Source organism: Aphelocoma coerulescens, chromosome 4, assembly GCF_041296385.1.
Source record: "Aphelocoma coerulescens isolate FSJ_1873_10779 chromosome 4, UR_Acoe_1.0, whole genome shotgun sequence".
In the NCBI taxonomy this organism is placed as follows: Eukaryota; Metazoa; Chordata; class Aves; order Passeriformes; family Corvidae; genus Aphelocoma; species Aphelocoma coerulescens.
The window spans coordinates 1-7342 of record NC_091017.1 but is presented as its reverse complement, the minus strand read 5'-3'; the positions used below and the strand labels follow the sequence as shown (position 1 = coordinate 7342).

The following is a 7342-nucleotide window of genomic DNA, read 5'->3' as shown; positions in this document are numbered from 1 at the left end:
TGCTGCATAACCTCGTCTCCCCTCAACCCAGGTATACCCTGCGATGATGTCGTCGGCCTTGGAGCGCGGCCAGAGCGTGCAGCCTGAGGACCCGGGCTCTCTTAGTGGACAGTGAGTAGTGGAATTGTTGGGTTTTGGCTGACATGCCACTAAGCTCATATACTGATGTTTGGTTGTCTTTATTGTAGCTGACTGAGAGACAACAGCCTGGCAATGGCAGCAGCTTCTGGGATGGCGAGAGGTGGCCTTCTTTTGCGCCCCAGGAAGATTCACATCCCCAGATGTCCGAGAGATAAGTTGAGGGATATGACCCATGGAGGGAATGAAAGCGGGGTGTCGGGTCGGAGCTTGCTGGGAGGGAGTTTTGAGTCATCTTTGGAGATGGGGATGTCCAAGAAGGGGCCCCTTAGCCCGCATAATGGGAAAGCCTCACATTTGATCGCAATGCTGAGGTGCGCAGGGCAGAGCAATCGCAGTGCATGTTGCGTCACTTGCTTATTGTGCATGCCGTGTCTTTTGGGCATCTTGTGTCACAGGTCTTTTGCCTTAGCTCTTTGATGTGCTTGCTGTCATGCTTTTCGCCGAGAGTTCTCTCTCCTCATTGCATCTCCTCTTTTGTCGTCTCCTGTGTCATGGGTGCCTGCATGGAATGGCCCAGAGCTGCTCTGCCCTGCTGCATACTCTGGCATATAGGTGTAATAGATCAAGGCCCAAGGCCTTTAAATCTGTAATGTATGGTGTAGTCTGGCCTCTAGATGATATTCCTAGATTGTCCCAAGATGGCTGGAGCTGTGAAGTTCTCATGCAGCCCTTTGACTTTTGTCATCACTTTCTTGCAGATGCAGGCAGATTAAATCCATGGCAGAGCGCCCCATACCAGGTGAGGGGGTTTCCTGCAGGAAGGTCAGTCACCGTTTGTTTGCGGGGCAAGTGTAATTGGTGGCTGTGTTACAGCATCGTTCTTCGTCTTTGTTTTTAGGAGGTAATGCCAGATCTCAGCAGTCAAAGTCGAGTTCGTGAGGTAAGTGGTGACCGGTGTACTGAACCAGTTGTTATTGTTTCGATGCCAAGTTCTGTCACTCTAAGCTTTAAGCATCCATTGTCATTTGTGTGCTTTAGGCAGTCCCCATGTATTATGGTGAAACTCCTTGCCAACTGGCTGATGGACCTGGCTCGCCGCTGTCGTTAGCCCGCCGGAAGTATTACAGGACTCTGTGACAAAGCCTTTACCTTTTCCATTTGAACGTGCCGTCCAGGTTGCCTTTTTCAACGGCCGGGTAGTTGCAGTGAGTTGCGGAGGGAGGGAGGAGCGAGGGCCCACTCAAGTTTCGGCAATGCCGCATCACCTCGTCTCCTCTTAACCCAGGTATACCCTGTGACGATGATGATGGCGTTGCCCTCAGAGCGTGGCCAAAGCGTGCGGCCTGAGGAGGCCAGCCTTTTTAGGAGACGGTGAGTGGCAGAATTGACAGGTTTTGGCTGAGGTGCCACTAAGCTCATGCACTGATGTTTGTCTGGTTTTCCTTATTGTAGCTGACTAAGAGCGAACCAGCCCGGTGAAGGCACGAGCTTCCCGCATGGTGATGCAGCCTTCTTTTGCACCCGAGGCAGATTGACATCCCCAGACATCCAAGAGATAAGTCGAGACCTGTGCCCCACAGAGGGGTGAAAGCGGGGTGTTGAGTTGGGACTCACCAGGAGGTATTTTTGAGTCAGATTTGGAGGTGGGGATACCCAAGAAGGGGTATCCCTTAGGCCCCATAAAGCTTAAGTCTTGCTTTTGATCACAGTGCCGAGGTGTGCAGGGCAGAGCAGGCCTGGTACATGTCACCTGTCTATTGTGCGTTCTCTGTCTTTTGTGCATCTCATGTCACAGGTCTTTTGCCTTAGCCCTTTGAGATGCTTATCGCAAACGCTGGGCATTGTTCTTAGCGTCTCTGTTCTTGGTGTTCCTCAGTGTGGTGCCGATACCATTGATCCTTTGACTCGTGAGCTTGGAGGTGCATCAGGATCGCGTCTCTCTTCAGCGACGTTGAGTCGGGTGTCTTTTCAGGTCTTGTTCTGAGCTGCATTGTCAGCTGTGCACTGCAATGATCCATTATAGAGGATGAAGGCTTGTAAGAATGTGAAGCTAGCTAGAGGATTCCACCCGTCCAATTCTCGGGCATCCATCTTTGCGGTTCTCGGAATAAGCCCTTCCGTTAGCATCTTCTTTGAGCCTCGTCGGTCTCGCAGAGATCATCTCGCTCCGCATTCTCTCGGTCCTTGCGGTCATTCCTCTTGCCAGAGTTTTCTCTCTTCATCGCATCTCCTCGTTTGTCATTTCCTGTGTCACGGGTGCCTGCATGGGTTTGGCCCGGAGCTGCTCTGCCCCGCCGTGTAGTCTGGTGTATAGGTGCAGTAGGACAAGTCCCAAGGCCTTGAAATCTGTAATATAGGGTGTAGTTTGGCCTCTAGCTGGTATTCCTAGATTGACACAGGATGCCTGGAGCTGTTATCATGCAGGACTCTGACTTTTGTCATCGCTTTCTTTCAGATGCAGATGGATGAAATCTGTGTCAGGGCGCCCAAGACCGGGCGAGGGGGTTCCCGCAAGAAGGTCAGTCGCCGTTTGTGTTTGTGGGGTAACTGTAAATGGTGGCTATGTTACAGCATTTTTCTTTGTCTTTGCTTTCAGGAGGTAAAGCTGGATAGCAGTAGTCAAGGTCGATGGAGCGAGGTAAGCGGTGACCGGTGGACAGAATGAGTTGTTATTGCTCGGTTATCAATTTCCGGTGCAGTTCTAAGCATCCATTGTCATTTGTGTGTTTTAGGGGGTCCGCTTTTTTTATGCCGAACCTTCTCGCCGACCGCCCGACAGACCCGGTTTGCCACTGTCGTGAGCGCTCTGGAAGTATTACAGGACTCTGCAACGAAGCCTTTACATTTTCTCTTCTGAGGTACCTTCCGGTACATCCACGGCCGTGGAGTTGCAGTGAGTCAGGGAGGGAGGAGGAGGGAGGGTCCACTTAAGTTTCAGCAATGCCACACCACCTTGTCTCCTCTTAACCCAGGCATACCCCGCGACGACGGCGTCGGCCTCGGAGCGTGGCCGAAGCGTGCGGTCGGAGGACCCCGGCCTTCTTAGGGGACGGTGAGTAGCGGAATTGTCGGGGCTTTGGCCGACGTGCCACTAAGTTCCTGTAGTGATGTTTGGTTTTCTTTATTGTGGCTGACTAGGAGACGACAGCCCGGTGATGACAGGAGCTTCCCAGAGGGTGAGCCGGCCTTCTGTTGTGCCTGAGGAGGATTCCCATCTCCAGATGCCTGAGAGATAAGTTGAGGGCTACAATCCACTGAGGGAATGAATGTGCGGTGTTGGGTCAGGGCTCGCCGGGAGGGATTTTTGAGTCAGATATGGAGGTGGGGATGTCCAGGAAGGGGCCCCTTAGGCCACATAAAGGGCAAGTCTCACTTTTGATCACAATGCCGAGGTGTGCAGAGCAGAGCAGTCCCGGTGTGTGTCACTTGTCTATTGTATGTTCTGTGTCTTTTGGGCATCTTCTGTTGCAGGTCTTTTGCCTTAGCCCTTTGAGATGCTTATTGGAAATGTTGGGTGTTATTCTTAGCATCTCTGCTCTCGGTGCTCTTTGGCCCGGTGCCGATACCATCGATCCTTTGACTCACGAGCTTGGAGGTGCATCAGAATCGCATCTCTTTTTAGAAGTGTCGAGTCAGATGTCTTTTATGGTCTTGTTCTGAGCTGTATTCACAGCTGTATGCCACAATGATCCATTATAGCGGATTAGGACTTGTCAGAATGCGAAGAGCGGTAGAGGATTCTGACCGTACGATTCTCGGGCATCCGTCTTTGCGGTTCTCGGAATAAGTCCTTCTGCCAGGGTTCTTCGAGCCTCATCGGCTCACTGTCGGTCTCGCCTAGGTCATCTCATTCCTCGTTCTCTCGGTCCTTGCGATCGTTCTTCTCTACGAGGGTTTTCTCTCTTCATCGCATCCCCTCCTTTGTCCTTTCCTGTGTCACAGGTGTCTGCGTGAATTTGGCCCGGAGCTGCTCTGCCCTGCCGCACGGTCTGGCATATGGGTGTAATAGGACAAGGCCCGGGGACTTGTAATTTGTGGTGTAGGCTGTAGTTTGGCCTCTAGATGGTATTCCTAGATTGACACAAGATAGCTGGGGCTGTGAAGTTCTCATGCAGCACTTTGACTTTTGTCATCGCTTTCTTTCAGATGCGGAGGGATTAAATCCGTGGCAGAGCGCCCTGGACCGGGTGACGGGGTTCCCACAGGAAGGTCAGTCACCATTTGTGTTTGTGGAGCAGGTGCAAATGGTGGCTGTGTTCCAGCATTGTTCTTTGTCTTTGTTCTTAGGAGGTCAAGCTGGATCTCAGCCATCAAGGTGAAGTGAGTGAGGTAAGCGGTGACTAGTGGACTGAACTAGTTTTTCTTGCTCACTTATCAATTTCTGGTGCAGCTCTAAGCATCTGTTATTTTTTGCGCATTTTAGGCGGTCCACCGGCAAGATGTCCCGGTCGGGGATGCTGGCAGCCAGGTGGGTGCAAGCTTAAGCTATAGGTGCAGTGTACTTTAATTGGAGGGGGGAGGTTGTGATTTCAGAGTCTTTCAGGATGTTTTTTGCTTTGTTTCTTTGCAGGTGCTGCTGCTGCCTTGGACGTGCCAAGAAATAGAGACAATCAGGTGAGTTGGCCTTTAAGTGGGGCAAGTAATAGGCGAGCGGTATGTGGCAGTGTGCTAAGCATGTACCTTTTCGCTTTGCAGGTATTTTCTGGGCCGCCTCTGGAATCGGATGAAGATTTGAGGTGAGCTGGGGTACCGGTGCGGAGGACCCCCGGGGATTAATATTCTCGAGGGCCACGGTGACGTTTTCCGTTTTGTTGTCTTAGGTGCCGTGAGCAGCTGCGGAGCTGAAGTTTGGAAGCGGCAGGTAAGCGAGCCTCGGCCCTTAGGAGGGAGGGAGGCCTTGCGGAAGGGGTCGCTTTTGGGACGTCTCACTGCGGTCTGAATTTTTTTTCTGAATTTTTGCAGCCACCAAAACAGACCCTGGGGACCGTATCAACATCCATGGCGCCCGTGTGCTCATTTCCATTGAGGATGGATTTTGTCGGCTTGCCTTCCAAAAGCTAAGTGTTGGGACCGATGGTGGGGACAAGGGAAAACCCTTTGGACTTGCAGGAGGCAATTTGAAGTTAGCTTAGAGGAGAGGGCTGTAGAGGGATAGGCCCCTTGGAAGTAAAGGGAGAGGATTTCTCCTCAGCATCACCCGACCTTTTGCCGGGCAGGACGGTTCCGACCCGTCTCCGTGTTCTCACGAGCTTCACGTCATCGGCCTTCTCCGAGTCTTGATGTCATCGCAAAACCTTTTGGCCCGGGAGCTCGCCTTTGGGTCCGGAGCGATCGCCCCGGTCCCCCAGCAGTTGTTGCCTTCTTCTCTAGGCCTACTGAGCTTCTTGAGCATCCTCTTAACAGCTTTGGTACCAACTTCTTGTAAGGACTTATGTTTTGCTATCATGTGCTATTGCCATAGAGCTTTCTTTCCTTTGGCATCATCGGCCTCTGGCTCATCTTGCAGTAGCAATCTTGGGTCCGTCAGGTGAGACTGCTGGGCAGTTTCAACTTGTGTCTATGTTCTGTAGGTTGTGTCTATGTTATGTAGTGTCCATTGTCCTCTGTGTCACAGGGCTTTGTTGCATATCAGTGACTTTTTTTGCATCGTTCTGGGCCGTATTGGCTGTACTCTACTTGCCTACTTTCCCAGATGGGGCTTATTCTGGCATCTTTACCTTTTTACTTCTTGAGACTGGAGGAAGTACACAAGATGTTCTCATCCATCTTCCTTCTCAGTTTTAGTACTGGCTTCTTTTCACATGTCATTCCCTTGGACTTCTAGAGGGAGGGTATCGGACCCTCCCTCCGTGACTGCAGTATTTCAGTAGGTTCCATCGCCTCTAAGTGTATTGCGCTCAAGAATTAATCTGCCGGAGACTCATCTCAAGCCCTCGTGTCATCTTTTCTTAATTTGGGGTGCCGCCCATCTGTGCGCCGCTTAGGGTCGGAGCCGCCCTGCCCTGGCATGTAGAGTCAGAGTTAGGTAGAACAGTCATAAAACTTAAGGGTTCATTTATTTTCTGTGGGGTTTTGGGTAGAAAATTTGTGGGCCTGGTGTGGGGATAACTCCTAGCCACGGGCCCCTCTCTGACCGCTTCACATTTTCTTGCAGGTCCCGAGGCGGCTTTGGATCTCCACGGTCACCGATGCTACCGATTTTCCCGGAATCTACGGCTCGATGTCGAGGAGCGGCAGCCAGGGAAGATGTATCAAAGTATTTTCATTGGTGGAGTGTTTTGATGAATGGCTACAGTCAGTGTGTAAGCTGAAGAGTGTGTGACTGTCTGTATCTGTGTGTGAGAGGTTGTCTGTGCCTATGTGGTTGTGTCTGCCTGTGAGTGTGTGTGTGTGGAATGGTTCTAACCTTGTGTGTTTGGTTTTTGCCTTTCAGGTTTTTCAACACATTTTTAAATTTAGAATAAAAAAACCCCAGCTGGGGGGGTTTTTTTTTTTTCCCCCCCGGCTGGGTTGTTTTTTCCTCGGTCCCGGCCGGTCTGCGAGGCGACGTTCATCGCCAAGGTTTGGGTGCGGACCGGGCTGGGGTTTTGTCAGGCAGGACGATTTGGAGGCTCTCGGGAACCCCGTTCCCGAGCAGCCAGGGTGGGGAGAGTGGTTGAGATGATGGTGGGATTGTGTGGAAGCTGAAAGAGGTGTGTGTGTGGTGGAATGGTTCTAACCTTGTGTGTTTGGTTTTTGCCTTTCAGGTTTTTCAACACATTTTTAAATTTAGAATAAAAAAACCCCAGCTGGGGGTTTTTTTTTTTTTTCCCCCCCGGCTGGGTTTTTTTTTCCTCGGTCCCGGCCGGTCTGCGAGGCGACGTTCATCGCCAAGGTTTGGGTGCGGACCGTGCCGGGCCGGGGTTTTGTCAGGCAGGACGATTTGGAGGCTCTCGGGAACCCCGTTCCCGAGGGGCCAGGGGGAGGAGAGTGGTTGCGATGAGAGCAATGGTGGGGTTGTGTGGAAGCTGAAAGAGGTGTGTGTGGTGGATGACTGGTATGTTCTCCCTGTGGTGCCGTTGTTTTGGGTTTTCTGTAACAATAAAACAAAATGTAGCAAGTTTTCCAGAAATAGAGTAATTGTTATATTGTATTGATATGTATTTGCCTTGTGCTGCTCTGTATTGGTCTGTATTTGTGTCTGCTGCTGTATTTCCATGTATTGCTCTGTATGCAAATAGGACTTTTACCAGTGTGTATATGGATTGTATTTGTACTTTAT

General features: G+C 51.2%; 2 long non-coding RNA genes across 5 annotated transcripts; both read left to right on the top strand.

Annotated features, from left to right (window-relative positions):
* The first annotated feature begins 2217 nt into the window (after window positions 1-2217).
* On the top strand, window positions 2218-2874 carry LOC138108893 (uncharacterized). Its single transcript, XR_011150103.1, has 3 exons — window positions 2218-2599; window positions 2678-2719; window positions 2814-2874. It is a non-coding gene; the product is annotated as an uncharacterized lncRNA (long non-coding RNA).
* Window positions 2875-3068: 194 nt separating this feature from the next.
* LOC138108892 (uncharacterized) lies at window positions 3069-6778 on the top strand. Of its 4 annotated transcripts, none has more exons than XR_011150100.1 (9): window positions 3069-3133; window positions 3220-3257; window positions 4228-4290; window positions 4369-4410; window positions 4505-4549; window positions 4625-4695; window positions 4777-4817; window positions 4902-4942; window positions 5044-6778. It is a non-coding gene; the product is annotated as an uncharacterized lncRNA (long non-coding RNA). The 4 variants fall into 4 exon arrangements; XR_011150101.1 differs by having other exon boundaries at window positions 3220-3317; window positions 4652-4695; XR_011150099.1 differs by having other exon boundaries at window positions 3220-3317.
* The last annotated feature ends 564 nt before the right edge of the window (window positions 6779-7342 follow it).